Source organism: Mustela erminea, chromosome 6, assembly GCF_009829155.1.
Source record: "Mustela erminea isolate mMusErm1 chromosome 6, mMusErm1.Pri, whole genome shotgun sequence".
Classification (NCBI taxonomy): Eukaryota; Metazoa; Chordata; class Mammalia; order Carnivora; family Mustelidae; genus Mustela; species Mustela erminea.
Genome location: NC_045619.1, coordinates 48,688,531 through 48,712,421, shown reverse-complemented (window position 1 = coordinate 48,712,421; position 23,891 = coordinate 48,688,531). Strand labels below are relative to the sequence as shown.

Below are 23,891 nucleotides of genomic sequence, written 5' to 3'. Positions count from 1 at the left end.
AACACAGACTGTATTACAAATGAATAACATGACCATAATGAAGAAGGATGGAGTAAACAGCAGTAAACTGCTGATGTAACTTTGGAAAACAGTGCTAGATAATGTTAAGACTCAAAACAAAAAGAATTTAAACACTGTACTTTAATTGATAAATTTGTTTCTTCCAAGAGTATAGATTTGCAATTCTAAAACTACTTTATTTGTATATTAGGTAAAAAAAATAAAAACATATTGCAGATAATGGTAGAAAGATTTCTCACTGTTGGAGAAAAAAGAAATAAGTGTCAAGGCTAGAACATAACTCACAGTATGCAGAGAAAAAGGCGCCCTGTGTCTGTAATTTAAAACCAGAATGCTGGGGCACCTGGGTGGCTCAGTGGGTTAAAGCCTCTGCCTTTGGCTCAGGTCATGATCCCAGGGTCCTGGGATTGAGCCCCACATCGGGCTCTCTGCTCAGTGGGGAGCCTGCTTCCTCCTCTCTCTGACTGCCTCTCTGCCTACTTGTAATCTCTGTCAAATAAATAAATAAAATCTTTTAAAAAATTAATTAAAACCAGAATTCTGCCAACAGATAAACAATGATAGATAGATGATGGATATTAGATATCATGCATATGAGAGAGAGAGAGAAAATATATCTATATGTATTTACTTATTTCAAACTAGAGTCAAAGTAAAATCAATCCCACAAACAAAACATCAGGGTGCCGAAGTGCAAAGGAAAACAAGGAAATACTGGGGAGAAATATTGAGGCATCACACATCTGGCTGATGTTTTGTCTTTTTTTTTTTGAATTGAGAAAAGGATGAAACCAGTGAGGTGATGTGAGAAAAAAATGAAAAACCGACAACTAAGTTTCTTAAAAAAGTGAGAGCAGCAAGGATGCTTTTTATCTAGCGGAGAAATGCAAATATGCTTGAAGGTGGTCATCCTTTTTGAAGATTGGAAGTATCACAGAAGTCTGGAGTGGTGAAACTGCTGAGAAGCAAACTTCCATGTGGAGGCTCACCTCCACTCTCCCAAGGTCTCTGGGAACTTTGGCCCCTGGTGCCACAGTTATTACTGACTATACCAGCCTCTCACCCACCCTTGGCATAAGCTGCTGTCTTGATAGAATGTTTCTTGCCCAGTATCTTCAAGAGTAAGAAGATACCTTTCTGAGTTGCACTTAATAAAAATAATAGCTCAATATGGAAGTGAAAGGGGAGTCACAACTTAAAGTTTCAATTCAAGCATACTTTGTTTTCTAATACTAAAGCAATAATAATTTTATTTTAATTTATGTCGAATATATACATATGTATTTGTTTATATATATGGGTGTGTATATGTACATACAATCTACATATTGTATATACATATGTATATGTGGATTGTATGTAAATATACATATATACATATGTATATACATATGTATATATGTATATGTATATTGTATATACATATGTACATATTGTGTGTACATACATATACAGTATTGACAATAGCTAGTCAATACTGTATTTGTACTGTGTGTGTACATACATATACACACACAGTACAAATACAGTATTGACTGGCTATTCAAAGAAATTATTTTAATCTTTCCAGGTATCATAATGGAATTACGGTTATGTTACAGAAAGACTCGTTACATTTTAGAGATACATATTTACAAATAAAATGATAACGTTTCTGGGATCTACATCAAAATATTATGAGAGAGAAGATAAAAGACTGCATAGATGAAATAAGACTGGCTAGGAGCTGATTATTGTTGAAATAGGATAACGAGTTCATAAGTGTTCAATATACCATTGCATCTACTTCTGTACATGTGTGGAAGTCTTTAAAATAAAAAAGCATTTACAAAGAAATAAAGATTTTCCTACTATAATTCAATGTAAGTGACATCAAAGAAACCTCAAATCTCACTCCAAAAACACCAGTATTTGTGGAGGAAAGGTAAAGGTAGGGACCACTTAGAACCATGCCACCTCGAAACCAAAGCGCCAAGAGAAATAGTAGCAATCCTAATGGAAATAACAGTATCATTTCTTTCAACGTGAAATCTGTAATAAATGCTGAGGTAAACACAAGGCCTTACCTTTGAAATCAGAGAAGAAATCTGCGGGCGGGAGTGGAATGAGGCCGCGGCTTCCATACTGTGAGGGACATGAGACCCCTGCCAGCCGCGCAGACGCTCACAAAATGGCGCCGGGCTGAGCGGCGCACGGCGAGGGAGCGCCGTGATGCTCCCGGGGTCAGGTAGTGCGTAAGCTTCCCGCTCAGCCGCTCTCATGCGGCGGGGAGAACACTGACTTAACCAGATTAGATGTGCACAACTTCCTGTGACGCACACTAACCTTGCTCCTCCACACAACACCAGCATTAGAAAAACATCTGTCGCACTAGAACAAACACACTGTGTTGACCTAAAGGAGTGTTATACAACTTCTAACTTAGTGTGTTACCGTTAAACTCACTCCTTTTCTTGGAAACTATTTTCTAGTCTAATTTTGAATGTCTTTTAAATAATATGTTCATATAGAAGTAAAAGATCCAACAATACCGAAGGACACAAAACGTGAAGCTAAATTCTCCTCTCCTTGGCCCCCTAGTTTCTACCTAGTTTCACTCCCCAAAGAGAACTATTTTAATTATTTCTGTTTTTTAGTTGTTCTGATTTTTTTAATAATTTTAAATAAAATGTTCATTATTTTGAGTTAGCTCATTGATTTCCCAACTTTATACAAGGGTTTGAACTCCTTTGTATGAGAGCTAAAGATGTTTAACTAACTTTGCTTCTTCCAGTTTTTCTTAGCAATATGTATTTTTACTTCTTTAATGGTCATACTCCTATTTGTAACAATATAGATATTTCTTGACCCAACTTTTAACTCCCATTTGTAAAATAAGATAATTTACTTGCCTTGTTTCACTATCCAACCTGTTATCTGTAATTCTACTTTCACATGTCAAGTCTTAGAATGTTTACAATCTGTTCTGTACAAGAAGTGAGTTTTTCAGAAGTTTGTCCATGGATTGATTCCAATTCATTTCAAAATATTACAGTTATTATAGTCAACTATTAGTCAACAAATAATGGGATTGAACCCACAGAAAAAGAGATGTAACCCTATGTCACTAAAACTGAGTTGCTTGTTGAATTATGCACAAATTTGTTCTCACTTCTTACAGCTCTATAATTAGTACATTTGAGTTTCTTCATATTAGGCAATGATTTTTTTTTCATATTACGTTTTGATTTGTGTTGGGATTTCTAATGATCTTTCTTTTTACTCTAGTTTCTTAATTTTATAGTTACAGAAAATTCACTTTCTTCCCAAAGTTGTTCTCTCTTAGCCTATGACTATCTGTTCATATATGGACTAATTTACCTACACAACTGTGATTCTGGAATTTTATTTTTTTCATGGCACTCTTGATTAAATCCCCAGTTTACTGGATCCAATCTCTGCCTTTTTTCCTGGATTTCTGTTTTGCTTTGTCAAAGTCCATCTCAAATAATATTCTTCAGAAAAGATGTGTAGAAAGTAAATTTTCTGAAATCTAGTATATCCCAGAATATCATACTATGTCCCCACATTGAATTAATTGTTTCACTAGGCACATAATTCCATACTTAAAAATTATTTTTCAGAACATCATGTCTGCTTGTTGGTGAGTAGAAAGTAAATTTTCTGAAACCTAGTATATTCCAGAATATCATTACTCTGTCTACACATTGCATTAATTGTTTCACTAGGCACATAGTTCCATACTTAAAAATTATTTTTCAGAATTTCATGTCTGCTAGTTGGTGAGCAGTGTTGTGTCAGTCTGATTCTCATTCCTCTGTAGTGACTGTTTTTGTGGGGTTTTTTTTTTTTTTTTAATCTCTGGAAGGTGATGCAACCTGTGTTCTATCACAGGTTTCTGGAATTTCATGTGTATGTAGATGTAGAATTCCTAAAATCCAAAATGCTGGCAACTCAGTGGATCATTTTAATGCAAAGCCATAGTATTGATCAGATATAGACAACTTTTTTATATTGTCTTTCTGATTATTGCTTTCTCTCTAATTTCTCTCTTTAATTTCCTTTCTCTGTTAAATTTATGTTGGACTTCCTAGATTGCCCTTCAAGTTTTTTTAACTTTATTTCATCTTTTCCATCTTCTTCATCATTTTGTTTTATGTCTTAAGAGATTTCCTCAAAGTTTTCTTGTGACATTTCATTGATTTTATTTTTAATTTTAGCATTTAAATGTATTAAATTTTATAAATACAATTTTGTAAAACTTGAAAATTTTATAAATCTAATACCTTCTCAAATTGTTCTGAGGGCACTCATTTAAAATGTATAAAGTTCTTTTCTGGTCCTTGGAGTCAGTTTTTCTGTTCAATCACTTAGGCCTTTATTTGATTTCCTGAAATAACTGGCACTACTATGTGTATTTTCAAATTTACACTTGAGGGACCAGGTTGATTACTATAAATAGCTGGCATGTGTCCCTCTATAGATGCCAACACATTATCTACTCATCCATTTTTTTCCCTAGAATCTGCCAATTCCAAGCACGTTGTATGGGGGTAGAAGTATCCCACAACTACCTTTAACTTAGGTTCATAAGTTGAGAGCCGGCCTAAATGTTCCACCAGCCCCACATGTTATCTCTCGGACTAGCATACCATATCCTCTCATACAGATTTTTTAAAATATAACCCAGATTCAACAAAGGGATAAACCCTATCACTGCATCCATGATGGATGGATGGATGCTGATATGTACTGTATTCTCTTCACAGCCTTCAATTATATTTTTGACTTCTGATCTATTTCCCATTCCTGTTCTTTGTATGTGCTATGAGTGAACTTCTACTACCTACACTGTGGCCTTTCATGTCTTCTGGGCTGTGTCTGCTTAGCTCTGCTTTACCTCATTGTGATTTTATTTACTTCTTACTATCAGATATTTATCAAAATCTCACATTTTCTGATGTCTTTCATCATGTCTTTTCAACACTATCAGTGTTGTCATGAATATATTCACTTTTGTTCTGGAAGGGCAAGATAGTAAATGTAGAGGTTGGTCAAAACCAAAAGTCCAAATGTTTTTCCACTATCTTCCAAGTGTCCCAATGAAACTGAATCAGGATAATGGTACCAGATAACACAGAAAAGTACAATCTCACATTCTAAATTTTCAGTAAAAGAAAGAGCACACATTTGTAAAACAGAACCTCTCCCATTGTCAAGTAACCTAATCTTCTTAGCTGCAGGAAGAAGAGAACAATAAAATATTAATGGGCAAGAGTTCAAAATGAAGATTGCTGAAGCTAATAACTGAAGCTAATAACTCCATCAACGACATTCAGAATATAAGAAATAAACTGAAAGATTTGTATGGCATCCTAGCAATACTGAAATTAAGACACTCAGCAGAGATTTAGACTTTGATATCTTTAAGACAGAATCTGGGGCAAATTGCCCCAAGAGTCCTCTTAAGTAATTTATTAGATTAAGCAAATACAACAGGCAGACAACAGGGTCCATAAAATCCTAAGACTGCACTTCATGTGGAAGAGAAAGCCATAACATAGCAACATGGTTTAATAATCAATGAGAGGAATGAGACATGTCATAAAGGAAATAAGCAAATGGAAGTAAAAGAAGTACTTTGGGGGGCTTGTTTTTAGGGAGTGTGATCGAGGAGGGCAAATCAGAAAGGCTGAAGTATAAAATAAAACCTGAAGGATAACAAGAAGTTATCTTTGGAACAAAGAGAAGGATAAGATTTCCAGACAGAGAAATATCAAAATCAAACACACATTTCATGCTGTAAGAAGGGGAGATGTAGAGGAGTAAATGAAAGGACGCTGGTGTCTGGGACACAATGAACAAAAGAGAGGACAAGAACAGATGCTGAGAGGCAGAGAGAGGGTCAGAGGCTTGCAGACCCAGGTAAGCCATGATAAAGAAATTGGACTTTAACTGCAGTGGAAATCTAAGTGTTAGACTGGGGCAGTGACATGATCTGATCTGATCTACAAAGGTCCCTTAGTTGGCTATAGATATATAGATATATAGATAGTGACTTGTTATAGGAGGATTGGGTGGGAAGGAAGTAGGTGTGGAGGGAGGGCAATTGGGGCCATAGACCAGGGAAAAGGTGATGGTGGCTTGGACTAGAGGGTAGTTACAAAGACAGAGAGAACTAGACACATTTAAGAATACATTTTGTGAGTGGAAAGAGCCAGTTGCTAATGGAGGGGATAATAGTGTTTAGGAAAAAGGAGACATTGAGAATGATGGCTAGATTTGTATCGAGATGAACAAAGAATGGTGTCACTTGCTAAAATGAGGGTAATACAAAGAATAACAGATGGTGTGTTTGGAGGGGGTGGGAGTTCGAGGATTCTGTTTCGGACACTGCAAATCTGAAATGTCTGTTGGACATCTAAGTGGAAAAGTTAAGTAAGCTATCAACTATTGAATCTATGACTCATTAGAAACATAAGCCTAGAGAAATAAATCTAGTCATCAACACAGAAGACACAATGTTCAGAAAATAGAATGTTTGACCTTGAAATTAGGAAAACGTTCCAGCTGTTTGCAAGGACAAGGTCTAAGTTATGACTATGGGAGTAAGTGACTGAGGTAGCATGACAGAGAAGAACGTCTGAAGAGAGGAAGTTAAGGAAATGAGGCAGTGAGAAACAAAGAGGATCCCTACCAACCCCTCCTCCAGACTCAGAGAGTTAAGAAGGCTGTGAGACAGAAAACAGTCACCTTGCTTGGTTATGGAGGTGCTCTAGAAATTTTTGTTGAATATGTAAAAACCTAGTTCACTTCCAGAGAAGTCAAATCTAGTTGCAAGATTATGGTGGCAGAAATTGAATTTTTTTTAAATTTTTTTTTATTCATTTGACAGAGATTACAAGTAGGCAGAGAGGCAAGCAGAGAGAGAAAGGGAAGCAGGCTCCCCGCCTAGCAGAGAACCCAACGAGGGGCTTGATCCCAAGACTCTGGGATCATGACCTGAGCCGAAGGCAGAGGCTTTAACCCGCTGAACCACCCAGGCCCCCCCAGAAACTGAATTTAAGAGTGAAGTTCTTTTTTTAAAGATTTATTTATTTATTTATTTATTTGGGAGAGAGCAAGAGAGCAAGAGCTGGAGGAGGGACAAAGGAAGGGGGAGAGAGAATCTCAATCAGACTCTTCCCTGAGCCCAATGTGGGGCTCAATCTCTTGACCCTGAGATCATGACCTGAGGCAAAACCAAGAGTCAGACGCTTAAGCATCTGTGACACCCAGGTGCCCCAAGAGCGAAGTTCTTTAAAGTGGTCCCGAGGAATGTGCTGAAAAAGATAATACTCTGATTAACAACTAAAGCTTTTTTTCCCAGAATTGTATTAAGAAGATGAGGTTAATGATGAGTTACTAGGAAGGATTGGCTAGGGAAGAACCATGGGGTCCTTTATTTCATAAAAGAAAACTTGAACAACTATTTTTATCACACTACTATATGGCATCTTTGTCACTTTGGCAGATCTTCATTAGGTTTTATCAGAAACCAAGTCATACAGGGTCTTATCAGCACCACCTCCTCTAGTGACAGGGAGGGAAAAGATTCCTTAGGAGAAAAGGATTCATGGAGACCGTGGGATCTCAATGATCTGTGAATTAGAGACTGCTATTAAAATGCAGCTCTAGGGGTGCCTGGGTGGCTCAGTGGGTTAAAGCCTCTGCCTTCCACTCGGGTCATGATCCCAGGGTCCTGGGATCAAGCCCCACATCAGGCTCTCTGCTCGGCAGGGAGCCTGCTTCTCCATCTCTCTGCCTGCCTCTCTCCCTGCTTGTGATCTCTGACTGTCAAATAAATAAATAAAATCTTTTAAAAAAATGCAGCTCTAAAAAAAATAAAATAAAATTGTTAGGACCTATTTAGAAACTGTCCCTTTTCCTCTTCCCCCAGGGGATTTACTTGGAGACAAGTCCTGGAAACCAGCTTCAAGTAACAAAGCCCAGACACGAAGGTGGGTCAGGCCAGGTGGAGACATCGGATCAGTGGGGGGATGCATACTGTCTCCCTGGTTACCAAGGAGTATGGGCCCTGCCCTTTGGGTGCCAATCCCAATCAAGGTGTAATAGGCTGGTTCAAATGTCTACTAGGGTAAATTGTAACTCAATTGGTCACCTAGCATCACTGTGGAGTTTCCTGTGTGTGTTACAATCTCATTGGCCACCTGTGCATGGCCAGGCCCAACTGCATGGCCTTTGCCCTTAAAAGCTAGTCTGTGAAACAGAGAAGGGTCACCTTCTCTTGCAAGAGGTGTGTCCCCGAACTTTCAGTTAGATTCTTGATGCTTGGCGTGAGATAAAGCTTTGCTTGACCTTCGCATTCTATCAGTCTCACTCCTTTAATCATAGACCCATTATTGGGGCATAACAAAAATAAAATTCAACTCTCCCAGGACACTGTTACTCTGTAACACTTGAACTATCTGTGACTTTATAGGAACCTTACACTATACATTTACTTGTCAGCCTTTCCATTAAATTAGGAGTTCCTTCAGGGCAGGAATCATCTCTCACAGGGACCCCATGCATATAACAGTGCTTGGTTATGGAGGTACTCAGTAAAATGTCCAATAGATGAAAACCTAGTTCATTTTTTAGAGGGTTAAATCCAGTTGTATGTGATGGTGGCAGTATTTGGACTTGATTGAATTCAGTTTGTTGGGGTTCACCAAGGGTTACATCTTTGTGGTGGAACTGCCCTGGGCTATAGCAGCCTTAAGATTGTCTTTTCCTAAAATGAATCCTCCTACACAGTTTTCCTTAAATCCCTCTTGATACACAGAGGGACCTCTGTTTGTTGAGTATCTTCCTTACACAGTACAAGAAATGTATGAGAAATTGTTCCTGCCACCCCAAAACCCAATAATCCATTTTAGAGATGAAATACAGAATAGCAGAGATAGCATAAAATCCAATGCATTGTAGACCATGCATCTCATTTAAAATGCTTCCCATAGAGAGCTTGCAGCTTTGCCCATGAGCAGACTGATTCCCTCACTGATGCCTTGTAATGTAAGGGATGTGCAAAAATACCCCCCCCCCCAGCGGCTATGGGGCATGAAGCTCCACTCTTAGAATTTGATTATTTTTGAATGCCATTGACATTCAGGAATATTCTTTCAAAATATTAATATCATTAGGATAAGACACTCAAAAGCCTGCATTTAATCCAGCTCCTTAGGGGGAAAAAATACCTCTCAAATTTCTTCCCCCTGGGTCAGCAGGTGGGAGCATTACAGAGCAAGTAAAAGGTGTGATAGGAAAAACAAGAAGACTGTGCTCTAGGCATGAGGTATTGTGGAAGGGGAGCAGCCCAAGTGAACCATGGCACTAAGGGATCCTAGATAAACAAAGGGCTTTGAGGTCCAGAATTGGCCAAGCTGTCAGGAAGGAGATTCACAAAGAGGAAGTGAGTGGGCCCAGGATGCATGTTTCCTACATTGCAAATTCCCCAGGGCATTTTCTTCCCTGCCTAGCTTTACCTTTCCTCTGGTTCCAGGCCCACGAAACCCTGCTTAAGACCTTGCAATTACTGCTCCCCCATGGACTGCACCAGTCGCCCTCCTGCTACTGTCTGTGGCTATTGCGACGTCTAGCCATGCGGCTTCCTCTTCTCACTTCAGAGGCTGTGCCAGGGAGCTGCAGGCCCAGGTGTGCAGGGGCCGGCAGAGCAGGTTATACAGAGGTCACATGACAGCAGAATAAATGGCTACTGCTGGGACGCCTGGGTGGCTCACTTCCGTGAAGCATCTGCCTTCTGCTCAGGTCAGGTTAATCATCTGCCTTTGCCTCAGGTCAGAATCCCAGGTCCTGGAATCTGTCCCATATCAGGCTCCTGCTTCTCCCTCTGCCTGCTGCTCCTCCTGCTTGTGCTCTTTCTTTCTGAAAAATAAATAAATAAAATCATAATAAATAAATAAATAAATAGATAGATAAATAAATAAGTAAAAGGCTACTGGCCCAATTTCTTCTGCTGTGGCCCTGTATACCCTCTCTGCTCATGGGTGATGTCTGGGCTAAGGGCGAAGGGCTTCTCTGCTATGCAACGGAGACCCACCTCATCTCTGTTAAGTATATTTCCAGGATTTATTGCCCAGATACAAGCCTCAGCAGGTGCCAGAATCCTCTAGCTCCTGACCAGCTTCCCCTTCTCTCCTGCAGTGTGTCCTAGTGGAGAGCGTGATTTCTAGATCCAGACTCCCAGTCCCTGAGCCCTGGCTTTGCTACTTCCTAGCTGAGGGATCTTGGGCTTCAGTGTCGTCATCTGTAAAAAGGGGATAGTAATAACACTCCTCTCATAGAGCTCCATGTGAAGGGTGTAGCCCCATTCCTGCATGCATAGTAAGCACAAAATAAATTTTTGATACCACTACTACCTCTGTGACTACTCAAGTAATCATTTAATCAGCAAGTGTTAATTAAGAAGCTATTTTGTGCCTATCGATCATGACTTTCAATTATGAGTGCTTATTTTGTGTCAGGCACTGTGGTAAAAAATTTTTAGTGACTTGAGTTATCTTCTTCACTCTTCCGTGGGATGTACTCTTAGCATCTCCATTTTACAGACCCTGCACAGTCCCACTTGCTCCCCTGGATTACAGTCTTTCCAGACCTGGGAGCAATCTATTCCATCCAGGCGAGTTGTCCCGCCCCTGCCTCCTGCCATCCAGTGAAGCACCGATAGGCCCTCTTCATTTAGTCTCGAATCTTCTACCAGACTGCCTTCCTGTCTCCCCTCCCACTCCCATCTAATAAATCTAGATACGGCCTCTCATTTCACTTCTGAGAAGCCGTTTCCTGTCATCTCTTCAAAGACTACCTCTTTCCCACTGACTGTCTCTAATGAGGAGCAGAAAGCAAACATGTAGCCCTCCTTGTCAGCAGAATCCAGAAATGGCTCCTCCTCCAGCCACACCTGAAGTCCCTACATTGCCAGGAGCAAGTCCCTTTGTGTTTTGCTGTTTTGGGGTGTTACTGGTTTGGTGAGCCGAATGAAAATCAGGTTTTGACACCAATATCCTGGTCTAGTCTTTGAGATAGGAAAAAGATGAAAATAAGTATGTTTCCACATTTTGGGGTAGCAAACCCAGTCTGCGGTTTCCCTGGTGCTGTCATACCATCAGAACCTCAAGTCATTCAGCCCTCTAGGCTGCAATTTTCCTTATTTGCTAACCCGGTCTTCAAAAAAAAAAAAAAAAAAAAAACAACAAAAAACAAGAAAACCCTGGTTTCCTTCATAGCGCTTGATTTTGATTTTACTGAAACTTGTGTGGTTAAAAACATTCTTATACTAATAGCTTTGTGACCTTTAAGGTATTTGGCAGGAAAAAAAATCTGGTACGTGTAGAGCCTTGTTTCCCAACTCAGGGTCTTCTCACTTCAGAAATAGAGATCCATGAAGACCCCCTTTCCTTGACTGTGCCCTCGAAGCTACTCCTCATGCCTCTTGTTTCCTCTCCTCATTTCCAGAGGGACTCTGGGTCACTGGCCTGTCATGGAAATGGTAGTGATGGGTCAGTAACAAATTGTCTGGCTTTCTCTGTGCCTTGCAATGTGAGCTCTTGGGAAATGGGCAGAAAACAGCAAGGCTGAAACAGCAGTGGCCACAGGCTCAGCTATCAAAGCTGAAATATGACATTGAAACAGAAGTCAAACTAGACTTACATCAGAAAGGTCATTTCTCTCGGATAAGCATGTAGGTTAAAAATCTAATAACTTGATGTCCTTGGAAAATATCAAGTCCCAGGTGTTGAGACCACCCTTCAAAAGTTGTATGGACATTCTGAGGGATTCTGGTTGTTCATAGTGTGATTCCTTTTCGTTTCTGCCTTCTCTACGTCTTGTCTGCTTTTCTAAATCATCCGCAGTAGTTTTGAGTCAGCAATTAAGTAGAAAACAAACTCAGTCATTGCTTTTAAGTACATCATGACAAGCCGTCTTCATTGATGTTACTCCATAAACTCATATGGTCCCGTTGTCATATATACATAGGCACACTTGCAGATTGAGAAGACTCTGGGGTCTGGCCCCTTCAACCATGCCCACTTCAAACCCTGTATGGTAGCCTAAAGAAACTGACAGTGGGGATTTCCTAACTCCTGAACCAGAGTTTCCAGCATGTCATTTTCCAATTATGCAGCATTTTCTACTTGGGTCATAGTTCCTCAGCTTAATGACAAAAACAAAAATAGCTAAGACTCAGTTACCCAAGATTTCTGGTGTTCCTCAACTCACCTAAGAACAGTTACTTGCAATTATGATTCCTATTGCCCTGATGGTTTCAGTGTCTTGTGCCTTCAATGTGTATTACTCAGTACATAGTACTGTCAGTGAATGAAAAAACTGAATGGAAAAGGTTTGAAGTGATCTCGTCAAACCCATTGAGAGAGTAATCACATACCACTGATTAGAAACATAAGAAAGGCAAAGTTGCAAAGTTACGGTTTCACATGTGTACAGATCTAGAAGGCTCTTTAAAATTCAATTAGTTCAATGCTTTTAGGGCTAACATACTGGTACCAACCTATGCCTGCCTAAGTAATTTTGGAAATGTATATGGACAACTTTGTCACAATGATTCCAGAGGTTCTACTGGCATTTCACAGGTGAAGAAGCCACAGATGCTAGAAATCTTGCAATGCATGAAACAGCTCTGTGCAATAAAGAATTGCCCTATTTCCCATGCAACTTATATATATATTATTCCCCTAATTCACACAATGATCCTATAGATACTACTTTGATCCCCATCTGACAAACTATTCTGGAGTCTAATAAAGAGGCTTCATCCTTCCTAATTGTTTTTAACTCTATCTCTAGAATTAATTATTCTGTTTCAACATACTCAGACAGTACTCTTCTAATTTCTTCAACTTTTTCACATCCCCATGGGGCACATAAAGACCTTCTCTAGAGACCTTCACTACAACATCAAAGATAACTCATCATGTAAGGTGGTGAGCAATCATTCTGGACACCAAAAGTCTCCTAGAAAGGCTATTTTCAAAGGGAAGGAAAGCATTCATAAACTCTAAGAAAATCCCTGGGAAGTTCATGTAAAGCTCACAATTGTGTTAAGATAGTTTTGAGCCATTATCCTATTGGGATATACTGAGTACATCCTTATGATGCTCTAGGAACGTTGTTACCACTTACCTCTTCTCTTTAAATCACAAAGTAAAATCTCACAAGATACAAAAGATTCATTTCTTTTTCCCCCACCAAATTTAAGCATTTCTATTTTCATTACTACAGATATATGTGAACAATAGACTGTGTCCTAGTAGGCTTTCTATTCTTGGCAAATAAGCTTCAAATAAGTAATAGACCTGAAGGTAAATTGTTTTTCTAACAGGATATATATTAGGACAAATATTGAATTCTATTTGGTTCAAGCAGGAAATATTGCAGTCTTTGAATGAATTCCAATAGAATAATTTTCTCCTTTCGTGGGTTTTTGGAAACTGCACCATGTCAAGGTGTTTAATTAATCCCTATGGTCAAGTATAAGTGATATAAAACTACCTAAGCTTGAGAAAGAGAAATAAAAATGGAATCTGCTTTCTCACGTAATCTTAATGACTAAACATTATAACTTAACGGCACTGGGCGATTGCTATATTAGTAATTAGTGAAAGACTCCCATTGAATCGATTGGCCTCTACTTACTCCTCTCATGAGGTATGAGTTGATTGGACACTCTCACTTCACTTTCCCATGTGTGAAGTCTATTCTGCTGAGGCTTCTTCGTTTACTTTATGTTATCTGCTCTTCAAAGGAAAAGACAACTCTTATCTCACCAATCTGAGATAAAATAGGACCACCCACACAATCATGTAATCCTACCTGCTCCTTTGTATTTATCTAGCATTAGAAAAATGTTTCCATAATACAAATATTGGCTCATTTTCACTGCACCTGAAGGCCTAAATCATAGATCATTATGTCCCAGGTCTCTATTAGCTCACCAACGTATGCCTTGATTTTTAGAGAGATTTCTAGCAGTCTAGGCCAAGGCCTCAGAACACCTGAGCAGCAGTGTTTTTGCCCATTTCTAAAGACTTAGAAGTAGTAAGTTGCATGTGGAGGCAGTCCAGGCCCCAGTGAATATTCTAATAACTAGCACTTGCTAGAGTCAACAAGCTCATCTTCTTAACATTAACAATGTGCAAATAATAACAGTTGAATCTAAATATCTGCTAGTGGGTGTCCCCAAGCATGATGGATGATGAGAGACAGACTTATAAACATGGCTGTTGGATTCTACCAAAAACATATTCCAGCCCACGAAAGTTTCTCCAAGCATAAGAATGATCATATTTCTATCCATAATTTTGCTGTTGTTTACTATCCTTTGTTTTTCTATCTATACTAATAAATGTCCTGAAGCATCAATAGCAGTGTGTGTAAATTATATGAACATAGACAAATTTGTTTCCATTAATCACTATTTTTCTCAGGGTCAAAGAGCAAGTATGTTATTCCTACTCTTACATGCTTGCATCCATTGTATGATTCCTCAACTGCTGCAATGACAAGGAGTAAAAACGTCAACCGTATTTGTTTAAAGAGGAAACAAGATCATATTCTCGGGTTTGGTGAGACATCAACAGATCTTTATAGCCTCAAATAGAATGGGTTTCTCAGAATCCCTTGCAAAAATCAAGGAAAATTCCCTTAGAAAAATGTTATTTGTTTGAGTCTAGGTGATGTATGGTTACTTTGCTCAAACAGAAGCTGGCTGACCGGCAGGTAGAAACTCTGTTCTGGTCCAGTGATTTTCTCAGGTTCTCTGTTATCCCAGAGCTCACCACTTCTCACCTCCCCTTTATTTCTAGTGTTCCCAATGCCTTCTAGTCAAGGAGGTCTTTGGTCAGGGTTGGGGTAAGCCTTGTTCTTCTAGCTCATGATGCTTTCTCTCTAGAGTTGTTTGTTTATAACATAAATCTTTTTTTTTTTTTTTTGTACTTTTTAACATCCTAGGCTTTTGAAACTCAAGTGGAGACGGGTTTTTCTCCATTTTCCATGGTTACATCACTTCTCTGTGACAATAAGCACAGAATGGTCTTTTTCAATGGGAGGAAATATTCAAGGTCAAACAAATACAATGAAAACAAATGAGTTAAAGATTCAAAACAATTTTACAATACATTCTTTTAACATGAACCACAAAACCTTTTTAAAGAAAAGTTTTAGAAGTAAGAACTGACAAGTTTTAAAGAATTAGACTTTGTTTAAGCCCCCAAAGAAACTCAAAAAATCAAAAAACCTGCTGTAATTCCTCGTCTCATACAGTTCATGAGTCTTGGCCCCCAAAGTATGATAGGGCTCCTCCCAGGAATTGTGTTAGCATCCCACTACCTCACAGTTAACAAAGACAGAACTTTGTACTCGACAGTCACAAACATTACATCATTTGATCTTCCCAATATCTTTTGAGTTAATCAAGGTTACACAGCTGATGCCTAGTAGTGCCAGAGGTTAGAAAATACTTGGCATTTCTGAAAGTGAGTGCTCCAAGAAGAGTCATAACCACAGGCATGTAGAGTTTTCATCCTAATACGGCCACTGATTCATTTGGACTTCTTACAAAGCTCTTAACAATTCATGTTTCTTTGGGTATCTGAGTGGCTCAGTCAGTTAAGCATCTGCCTTCAGCTCAGGTCATGATCCTGGGGTCCTGGGATCCTGCCGAGAAAGGAACCCACTTCTCCCCCTCTTTCTGCACCTCCCCCTGCTCTCTTTCTTAAAAACAATTAAATAAGTCAATCGGAGAAAGATAATTATCCTATGATCTCTCTCATACGGGGAATTTGAGAGGAAGGGCGGGGGTTCATGGAGGGAAGGGAGGGAAAAATGAAACAAGATGGGACCAGGGAGGGAGACAAACCATAAGAAACTCAATCTCAGGAAACAAACTGAGGGTTGCTGTGGGGTGGAGGAGGGATAGATAGGGTGGCTGGGTGATGGACATAGGGGAGGATAGTATGTGCTACGGTGAGTGCTATGAATTGTGTAAGACTGATGATTCACAGATCTGTACCCCTGAAACAAATAATACATTATATGCTAATTTAAAAAAAAACAAATAAATAAAATCTTTTTTAAAAATTCATGTTTCCTTTCCCATCTATAGAGCACTGTCAGGCCCCTATCTTGGCCTTTCCGAGCTTACTGTGGGTTCAGTCTCAGCCCATTCATACCCCGGAGCCTGTGCCAATACTGATATGGGTGGGGCATAATTGTCTTGTCATCTTTGTAGCCAGAGGAGATTAGCAGGGATCTGATGCAACAGAAAAGCTCTGACACTCTTTTGATCTCTCAGGCCCAAGACTCCCCGCTCCTTCCTCTTTCTGCATTGTTGCAGTGCACTTGACCTGATGTTCACGTCAGCACCTCACCCCCTCACCCTCGTGCAAGTTCCCTGCTCGGACAAGATCCGGGTCAACAGTCAGGGGCCCAGCCTTCTACAGACAGATCTCTAAAAATCACACTGACCACACCTGTCCCCAGGTTTGAATCACAATCTAGATGCTCCCCACCCATGCTCAAACTGCCCTGTCACTGCCTCTCACTAACTTCCAGAATGCTCTGCACCCAATCTCTGAAGCCAGGTCAGTTTTATAAGCCTTATCCACCCGATCCCACTTCTCCCTGCTGACACAGAGACGTGAGGCCTCACGAAACTTACACACTAGCCTAAGTCATAGTACATGATGCCAGTGAAAACACAAAACAAAACCAGTGGCTTCTGACTGTGTACCTTGACTACTTGCTTTCTATTTCTTCTCTTCTAGAAGTAAAAATTTCTTCAGATCAAGAAAAATGAAAGAAAATTTGTCACAGTGGGAAAGCTGAAAACCATGATTGACTAGTCAACTAAAGTAGCAATAATATTTACTATTGTCTCTCTTCCAGGCATGTTATATGCAGTTTTTAAAATGTAATCCTCGAGGCATCTGGGTGGCTTGGTGGGTTAAAGCCTCTGCCTTCAGCTGGGGTCGGGTTCCAGGGTCCTGGGATCTAGCCCCGTGTCTGGCTCTGTGCTAGGTGGGGAGACTGCTTCCTCCTCTCTCTCTCTCTTCCTGCTTCTCTGCCTACTTGTGATCTCTATCTGTCAAATAAATGTTAAAAAAAAAAAATGTAATCCTCACCATGGCTTTATGATCCCCATTTTACAGACAAAAAAAGTAAGTCTTGGATACAGTAAATAACATTCCTTAAGTTTTGCACCTGAAAAAATCTAGGTCTACTGAATCCTGCACAAGGGCTCTTAATTACAGTACATATTCACCATTGCTCATTAGTATTATTTACGCTGGCCTAGTACACATCCCACAGGGTGGCCATCCCTATGATGCCTGTGGCTCCCTGACATGGCTTTATATCTGCCACTCAGATGCTGAGGGCACTTTCACCTTTGAAAACTTATCACTATCTACCCTAGAGAAGCCTTGTCATGAGGCTGCCAGATTCTTATTCTAGGTAAAGAGAGTAAGATAAGAACTCTTGCTGTCGTATGAACAAGACAGGTTTCAGGACACCACCCCCAAATACAGCGCCTTAATGTATTGAATATTTCAAGCTGCAGGAATTAGAAATTTATATAGAATTTGAGAAATTTCTATGCTTTCTGCTCTTTAAATTTTTTAAGTTTTTTTTTTTTTTAGATTTTATTTATTTATTTGACAGAGATTACAAGCAGGCAAAGAGGCAGGCAGAGAGAGAGAGAGGAGGAAGCAGGCTCCCTGCTGAGCAGAACCCAATGTGGGGCTCGATCCCAGGACCCTGGGATGTTACATTAGTTTCAGGTGTACAACTTTGTGATTGGACAAGTTTGTACATTATGCTATGTTCCACCACAAGTGTAGCTGCCGTCCGTCCCATTACATCACTACAAAATATCATTGACTAGATTCCTTGTGCACTTCTTTTATTTGCCTGACTTACTCATTTCATAACTAGAGGCCTCTATCTTCCTCTCCCCTTCACCCATTTTGCCTACTACCCCCACTTCTGGCAACTATCAGTTTATTCCCTGTATTTGTAGTTCTGATTCTGTTTTCTGTTTCTTCATTCATTTTTGGTAGATTTCATTTATGAGAAAAGTCATATGGAATTTGTGTGGGAGGCCATGTTAAGGCTTGAAGTGAGGACCAAACCAGGCCCTGACTCGTGCCTCCTTTAAAGGCTAAATAGCCAAACAAAAGGCTTAGGTCGATAAAGTCAAGTAGCACTGAGAAAGGGTCTGTGCTCTGTGTTGTGCACTCATCTACGTGACTTCCCACACGTTTGCTAGTCAGATAGAGACAATTTGGTCGGGGGTCAGAAATTCTTGCTGGTCCTTGCTGTCCTTGCACGGGCTATAGACGACACCACTCTAAGACTGTGCTGTGCTTACACAAGCTATGTCTTGAGTGGCCTTGAAGTCAGTACATCTGGCGCTAGAAGGTCTGCAATTAGGGCTTGGGAAATAGATAATGGGAAAGCTTGAAGGATTTTCTGTGCATGCTGCAAGCTCTTTCGTAATCAGTCAAAATTAGATACCTTTTGTAGTTGTTTCTGTTAGCCATATAATGCCTTGCTGCCTTGAATAAACTCGGCACTATTGGACATCCTCCTTGGTGTTCCTCCTGCCCCTATCTCTTTGTCTCTTAATTTCTTTTCACCATCCTCTTACCCTCATGTTCCTGGTCGTTTTGTCATGCTGGCCGCGACAAGTGCACCCGAACAGGGACCTGAGAACATTTCAAGGGGCTGCGACAAGTGGCACCCGAACAGGGACCTGAGAACATTTCAAGGGAGTGCACATTCAGGCAAGTAGTTGCCAACAATCAGGTAAGAGAAGCCCGGGTTGACGGGTGACAGCAGGAGTAAAATAACATGGGGCATTCTCAATCTTTAGAACCGGATCTTTTTGTCACCGCTTTGCAGGCCCTTATGAAGCAAAAAGGGTCCAAGGTCTCTAAAAAGGCCTTGCAGACAATTACGTAAATAAGCGTTCTTCTACTATACCCAGGTTGCTGGGCCATCCCTAGCAAAGGGGACTCTGACTTTATTTCTCTCTGTTCCTCCTAATAGATGTGGGGGTTTTTCCCTCACTCATTTCCCGTGTTAGTGGCTATAACTAAAGCCAACTGGGGTTGGTCTCTCTCGAGACAGAGACTATAGGGAATATTCCCAAGCAGCTGCCGAATCTCTCTTTGTTTCGGGAAGTTTCCCTGTCTTCTCTGGCCCAACTTGGACTGCTTAACCCCTCCCTGCTTGCTGGCGGGAAAGTAGGGCATCTATTCCTCTGTTGGGGCTAATGAGCTCTAAAACCGGAAATCCTTTCTCTGCCTCCTGGCAGCACTTTGTTCTTCTGTCTCCCCCTTTTGTTTCTGCACCAACATGCATGGGGCCTGCATAACTGGCCTCTAGACCATCCTTGGTGCTTCCTGCGCCAGGGCTCCTTCTCTCTTCACTGTCAAGGAGCCAGAAGAGCACCCCCTGGACCTAACACCCCCCACTCCAGATCCTCTCACCTGTGTCTCAGGTAAACATTCAAAGTGGAGTGGGCCCAGGTGGAACGTAAATCAGTATTGAAACTAAGTTAAGTTTGTTGGTTTAATTAAGATAGACATGTCTTTAAAGTTACAGAAGTAAATGTGAAGCTTTTATTCTATCAAAGTTTACTAAAGGTCAGATGAGCTCGTGTTATTTGTAAAATCTGTTGAAATCTATTAGCAAAAAGATGACTAAACTGATGATTAATTGTCTGTCTCAAAGTCTTAATGGGTGATTATTAAAGTAGCTTTCAAAATCTTTGGTAACCTGAAAGTTTAAAGTTTTATTTGGGTAACAAATAAAATTAAATTTGTTGGACATCTAGGTCTTTTCCAGATAGGATAAAGTGCTAAAGCATTGAGTATTGAACATAGGTTTTTGCTTTTGACTAATTACAGCAAAGAAAATAAGAATATTTAAATCTGCTGGTAAACATGTTTTGTGCTTAACTGATTAATAAATTTGCCATCTAAAAAATTCTGTTGTAACAGCTCACAATTGGTTTATATTTAATCTTCAGTAGAGGTTAAGGTATTTCTAAGAGTACAAAATTCTGTAAGTGTCATTAAGACTGATGGAAATGAGAAAAGCAACTCCGTATGTAAAAAGTAGGAGATATGTAAAAAGAGAGAAAAACAGCCCTCAAGGTGATTTAACACTCTCCTAACATACCTCCACATAGATTATACTTCCAAGTGAAAGGACCATTTGGCTTTGAGAGATTAGAAAAGCTGCCAGACCTTGAGGGACTGTGAAAACACCCCGTTACCATCCCCCATTGTCTGTAACCACAGAAACTCACTCTTATTCGTAAAGAATGAAAGGGGAAACTGATCACCTCCCATTAGCCAGGAATACCCAAAGGGGAGGTGTCCAACCTGTCTGAATCTGAAGAGTGCCTGACTGTGTGTATCTGTCTGTATGGCTCCACTGCCTCAGGTACAGAGTCTGAGTGGGCTGCACCCTAAGTCTCGTGGGGCGTCATATGACATAACGATCATCTACTCCACGGAATAGCCTGGTCCAGGGCTTATATGAACAAACCTTAGCTAAGACACTCCTAAGTTCCCACGAGGAACACGAACAGGACAGCATCTGAAAGATCCCCTCCCTTTGTCTGCGACATCATTCACGATGGGAAGGGAACCCAGAAAACTCATATCTTAAGACTTGCACACTTAGAAATTAAAAAAGGAAAAACACTGGTATAGAAAAGCTGGTTTTCTCTGTTTAAAAGGGCAGTTTTCTTCAGTTAATTAAAATATAAATGGTTTTCTCTTTGCCTGCCCAGAGTTGTAAATGAGATCTCTTTGCCTCATAAGGCTTCCTTGATATGCTAAGTTACTGATAAACCTTGGGTTGCATTTGGGCAAATGCTGTAATTATTCTAGAGGTTCTATACATTTCCTAAAATTTTAATGTTTTGATAAGGGTCATCACTTAATATTTAACTATATCTGTTCTGAGTTTTTTCATTTGTAATTGTTTTAGTTCTCCTGTAAGATGAATTCTGCCTTAAATGAAATTCATATGGGAAAAATTTCAGGACAAATACAGGTCTTTGATATGTTAAAATCCTGGGAACTGAAATGGGTAAAAATTTACAGAAGGGCTACTACATTCGGACTAAACCAGATTTAGTAACATGGAACTAAATAAACTAAAAGATTATAATGTTGTGTCTCAATGTTTTGTCTTATTTTAACATTACTGGTTCTCTAATGTTTGCTCTTCCAGACTAGGGTTATTTTTTTCCTTAAGATATCTGTAACTTACAAAACATAAAAATACTTATTTACAAACAAATCAGAACTGTAAAGTTTTTTCGACGAGATAAACACAATACCAGGCAAAGTGGGTGCAAGGCAAGATTTATTAAAAAGACTCTCCGGCGAAGTTTCAGGGCTCAGGAGAAGGGGAGCTGGGAAAGTTGCGCCGGGAGGAGGTGGGCACCTTCGGGCGAGGTTCCGTGACTCTGGAAAGCAGAGTGGCAGAAGTCGCACCCAAGGCAGGGAGAAGGGGGCTTTTAAGGGGCCTTGAGGGGAGTTCAGGGGTCTTTTGGCAAGTTTCCCTTATTTGGATATTTCGCCTGCTCGTTGGGGTCCCATTGGTCCACAGGAGCCCGGGGCGGGAAGGTTTTCAGATTCCTGCTTGGGTCTTTGTTCTCCTGTCTGAGCTCAGGTTTTGTGGCGGGGACTTTCGGCATCTTAAGTAGCCCTTTCTTTCTGCCAGCCCAACATTCCGACCTTTTGCTTTATATAATGGTGCCAAGGGCATTGACTCAGTTCTGGCTACTTCCTGCTGACGGGGGGGGGGGGGGGGGGGTGCGCACCGTCATGGGGTAGTCGGAAGTGGGCAGGCGAGAGTAGGGCTGAAGGAGGAGTTGATTGATGGACACTCGGGCAAGTTCTTTTTTTTTTTTTTTTTAAGATTTTTTCTTTATTTATCTGACAGAGATCACAAGTAGGCAGAGAGGCCAGCAGAGAGAGAGGAGGAAGCAGGCTCCCTGCAGAGCAGAGAGCCCGATGCGGGGCTCAATCCCAGGACCCTGGGATCATGACCCGAGCCGAAGGCAGAGGCCCAACCCACTGAGCCACCCAGGTGCCCCAAGTTCTTGTAGGCGACCCTGCAGGCATCGGAAAAGACAGGGAGCAACTGAGACCAGAAGGAGGATTATGCATACAGGTCCCACCAAAGGGAGCAGCCAGGTTACCCAGGTGTAGGGGTCCAGGCCCCAGGAAGACGTGTCTCGCCGCCATGCTTGAATCTGATCCCTGAGTTCTTTAATCCTGGAGGTAACTATACCTGATTGGTTAACAAAGTAATAACATTCTTAAGTATAGGCAGGTCCCCCCTTTTTTGGCGGTCAGAAGGTCTAAGGCCTGTTGGTTCTGCAGGGCTAAGGCCACCAGGCTGGTAACTTGAGTCTGTAGGGCTGTGAGGGAGTCAGCAATCCATTCCATGTCATCATTCAGGGCTTGAAAGAGTTTGTAATAAAAGTCTATGGAAGTTCCAATCCCCGCTGTTCCGATGGCCACCCCTGTGGCTATTCCTGCCCCTACTATGAATGGGAGGAAGGCAGCCCTTCCTCCACGGTGTTGGGGGAACAGGATGGATTGCAGCTGGGATTCAGAGTAGATGGTGGTAGAAGGAGATAGTAGAATGAATATACAGCCTAGGGAGTCATTAGTGGTCAGGCAGTGATAGGTTCCCTGAGGGCATGACAGAAATATTCCCAAGGGAGTACAGTACGGGAGGGAGGAGCAGCTGCGGTGGTAAGGGGGGAGGACACATTAATAATAGGTATGTTTCCCCCGATGGGGCTGATATGGATCGTATTATTTGTGGCCGTGAAGTTGGGGAGTGGCCAGTCAATAAGGAGGGGTATCCCTACAATGTTGGAACGTGTTGAAAAAGGGAAACAGATCCAGCAGTCACTGTCACCGTTCTTCGACACATTTTGCCATATGTTGTTACTAGAGTTCAGGAGGGCCACTGTCAGTTGTTCGGTGGTAGGGAATTTTTGGATGCTACTGAGATTAATGCCCTTACAGACCAGATCGCTGGGGGTTTGGAGTCGTTTAGTCAGGTCCGTGACCACTGTTTTAATGCGTTCGTGGCTAGCCTGGTCCTGGACACCCCACCCCCATCAGAGAGACCAACATGATCCAGATAGGTCCAGCAAACTTCTCCAGACCTGGGGTAGATGTTGCAGGGGGCAATACCGCGTTTGGCTGTCACGAGGCCAGAGATCCAATAGGTTTTCTGGTCATATGTACAGGTTGTTGGTTTCTTTCCCTGGTAGCAGGTTGCAGGCATATAAGTAAAGGCTTAAAAATAGTGAGAGGTACCTGAACCCCTCATGCAGCTAGACTCACATGGGTCTGCCTGGTTTGTCTGGATTAGAAAGAATATGAGAAGGGGCCCTAACCAAGCAGAGTTTGATGGGGCCTGCCATCTGGGAAGCCCAATCAGTATCTGTGGGTGCCCGTTTGAGATTGTTGATGTATACCCATGCAGAGTGCCCCAACAGTTTCGCAGCAGTTGGGGTGGTAAGGATGACCGTATGAGGCCCGGTCCACCGGGTTTGTAAGGAGCCTGGCCGCAAGCTTTTGAGGAGGACCTGGTCCCCAGGAGATAGATCTCTTATATCCCCTTCAGAAGCATGGTCGCTTGGGCCTGGGAGGACAGTGTCGGCGTGGGCCCTTAAGAGAGCTCAGAGGAGAATGAGGTAAGGTAGGTAGGATTAAAGAGGCGGGGAAATGGCCAGAAGGCTATGA

General features: G+C 41.1%; 1 long non-coding RNA gene across 1 annotated transcript; it reads right to left on the bottom strand.

Moving 5' to 3' along the window:
- Positions 1 to 22,223: 22,223 nt before the first annotated feature.
- Positions 22,224 to 23,565, bottom strand: LOC116593187. The gene is made up of 3 exons (XR_004286811.1): positions 23,391 to 23,565; positions 22,325 to 22,416; positions 22,224 to 22,237 (listed from the first exon to the last, which is right to left on the bottom strand). It is a non-coding gene; the product is annotated as an uncharacterized LOC116593187 (long non-coding RNA).
- Between the last annotated feature and the right edge of the window lie 326 nt (positions 23,566 to 23,891).